Here is a 3612-nt window from a genome sequence, read left to right as displayed (position 1 = left end):
ACGGTATTCAAAGTCCTATACAATTTTATTCCTCCCCCTATTTCCTAACGTACCTTCTAGTACTTTCCAACACACACTTTACGCTCAGAATAGGTTGGCCTATTTATTGTGCTTTGGATATGCATTATGTGTCCCACTCTTGTCTCCTCTGCCCCAATCTAGAACCCTCTCCTCTTCCCTTTCTCTCCAAATCCTTCCCATCCTGCAAGACTCTCTTCTGTCCCCACCTCTCTTGAAAAATCCTCTTTGAGCTTCCCAGCACACAATGATTCCTCCCTCCTCTGAATCTTTAGAACACCTAATGACTATGCCAGTTATCTGATGCTCATCAGGCAATGCCTGGTGTGACTTGTTTCCTTTTCTTGGTCTTGTGCCTCATCACATCAACCAGATTATACACCCATTTAGAGCAGGCACCACACTCTACACAGTGATTCACGGCTGTGATTACCCAACCTCTTGTGTATTCTCGACTAGATCATGGAGCACGATGAAGAACATGATGGAAACACAGATAAGTGAGGATATAATAAATAGGTCCCATTGTCTTCCCCATCCATTCTGCGTATCTCTATACCCCCAGGCCTCCCCCATCCAGCATGGCTGCTCCACTGTGAGAAAAGCAAGATATGGCCTGATGAGTCTCTCTCATATGAGAACTTGCCCCAAGAGACCCAGAGACTGTTGTCAGTTAGTGGTAGTTACAGGAGCTTCAAGATCATGATGCAGAGTTAGAAAGGCAATTGACCTGGATGAAATCAACAAGACGTATGCAAAGGACAGTGGTTTAGATGAGAGGTCAATAGAGGAGATTTTAGGATATAGAAACGGTGCAGCTCTAGGAAACGGAGAGAGAGGGTTAGCTCCTAATAGCCCTCTACTTCTCAGGTCCAGCCTTTTGCTAAGCAGGGTCTGGTTGTGTGTCTGGTCCATGAGATCCTCTAACATTTCTGTACATTGGGGCTAGCCTGAGTGGCTTTCTTTCCTTTCCAAGGAAACTGAACTAGAGAAGAGGTGGCACAGGCTGATAATAATTCTCACCCTCCATCCTTTATATTAATCTCAGGCTCCGACAGGGTCCTGGCCTTTCCCTTCTCCTAGGGCTGTCACAGCAAAGTGTGACTACTGAATTCTGAGCATGGAAAAACCAAGAATCAATTACTCAAATGCTGTCAAAAAGTGACATTCAAGTTTGAGTGACAATGATGTCTTTGGTCCTGTCCTTATCTACTTTTCTATTTTTGGTTCTGTTCCTGCTCTCTGCAATTACAATGCTCAGTGCTTAAGCAGTTGCCAGGAGTTATTTAACAAGTACTTCGCCCTTCTTTGAAGATGACGCTTTGATCCCGAGCTTACATCCGTCTCTCAGTGACAGAGACTTCAGAATGTGCCATTTCACAAAACACTGCGTCTTTTCTGCTGTTTTCTTTGAATGATGGGCTTGGGCCCATTGATTGATCCTCGAAGTTGGAGCCTGTCAGAAAGAAATTTCTCCAAAGTGTCTTCAGCAAGTTACTCTCCATCTATAAAGTGGGGCTCGCATGGCCAAACTTTCTCGAGGATGCCAAGAAATAAATCAATATAACGGATGGAAAGTGCTTTGTAAATTAATCCCAAATAGTATTATTATTCTAATTGCCAATGTCCGTTCATCTTCAGATATGTGAATCAAGGTGTTAAGTGTCATGTACAAAGGACTAGCCAGCACTCAGAGCTGGGTGGGGAAGCAGAGGGTCACTCTGGGTCTTCTACATGATGGCAATCGTGGGGGCGTACTATAGCGACAACTCATGTATGTATACCTATTTCTTCAGTATTTGAATTTTTTACGTTGAGCACAAATTATATCTCCCATTGGAAACTTCTATGTGTGAATTAGGGATCAATCAAGGTTGGAAAAAAATGGGAAGGTAGACATCAGGGAAAGAGTTTATGCGAATAAGAAAAATATCACCCTTATCCAAAGAACTTATGAAAGTTTGTATGAATCTTTCTCCTTTCTTCACCGTTTAGCATCCAGAATATGTTGCCAGGGGTTACAGATCGAGTCTCCCAGAAACAGACTGGGGTGCAGGAAGTTTACTGGGGAGCATTTTAGGAACCTCATCTGTGGGAAAGTGAAGCAAGCCGGACTGAGCAGGAAGAAAAGGTGGGTGGCATTTAGTCACAACAAAAGCCTCAGTGGACCCCACGTGGGCACTTTTATGTTGGGATGACCTGGCAGAGTTGTCCCAAGCAAAGCCAAGAGGTAGGACCTTTGTATCCCCAGCTGTCAGTCATCAGGCTCAGGCTGACCTTCATCCAAAGGCAGTTTCTGGGAGGGGTTCTCCCAGCAGCTGGAGGAATGGGTGCCTCAGTCCTGTAGGAGGAGGGGCTGCAGGGAAAGTGTCTATATGACCAGGTCAGCGCTACCGTTATGGTTTGGGGTTTTCTCATGTGTCAATGAAATAAATGACTAATAAGAATTCCATGAAGAAAAGGTGCTTTTCACACCAGTGTTCCTCTCGTTCCAATAGCTCACTGTTGGGCAGGAACACAGCCAAAATAAACCAGTATCTTACTAACAGGACCAACTGGAGAAACAGTGGTCAGAGGTAGGAAAGTGACAGACACTACCCAGCCCCGTGAGCCGAGCCCAACACCCTGCACCACTGACTCCTGAAACCATAGACCTGAATCCCCTGTCACATCCATTTAAACCCAAAGTGAGGTCTCAGCCTGATACCAGAGAAAGGGATTTTTTTTTCAAGCTTGCCATCACCTTTAATGCATATACCCGAGACTGTAGGCATTATTATTTCAAAAAGGCTTATGGCTATTAAACTGAAATTAAAAGATGTTTTTAACCAGAAACAACTTGGAGAATTAAAATATCAAAAATACCATCTAGAATATATATGTCCCTCCCCCCATGTAAATGATAGGAGGTGCTAAAACTTACCTACACGCAGTTTTGCAGGATGAAATCCTTCCAGGTTTTCCTCAAACCTTTATAGATATTTATTCCTTAGAACATTTATATAAAACCTAACTGAAATACATTGCAAAATATCTTGTATTTTATCAAAACTGTGTTTTTCTTATAAGTTCGAAGGAAGGGCACTCTCTCTCACCTAATAAAATGTGTAAGTGACAGCCCTAATGGTCTCTTTGTCCTATCCTGCTGATTACCTTAGCTCAGAAATTTATCAGTTCAAGGAGATGTATTAACTTCCTGGTTAATTTAAAGATCGTATTCTATGATTTTAGTCCACTCATAATGGACAATGTGTCCAGGTTATTATCTCCCAGGAGAATCTCCATTTACGTTCCTCCTGGTTGCTCAATTCTTCTTTGTCCCTTTGCTAGGATTTTTATCTTCAACTAGGACAAAAATGTACATTGTCCTACATTAATAATTTGGCAGATGATAAGCAGCCATTGTTCCTTTCTCTTTTTGATGTTCTTCAGATTTTTTAAATGACTGTAACAAGTATTTTGGGTGTCCCTGATCCTTTCCAACTTGATCACCATCATATCGGACCTAATTGATAGACAAATAAACATTTATTTTATGACTGGATACAAAACCAGAATGTAAATAACTCAACCTAAGTGAGAAAGGAAACTAAA

Source organism: Mustela nigripes, chromosome 5 (genome assembly GCF_022355385.1).
Source record: "Mustela nigripes isolate SB6536 chromosome 5, MUSNIG.SB6536, whole genome shotgun sequence".
Lineage (NCBI taxonomy): Eukaryota > Metazoa > Chordata > Mammalia > Carnivora > Mustelidae > Mustela > Mustela nigripes.
This window is presented reverse-complemented; position numbering follows the sequence as displayed.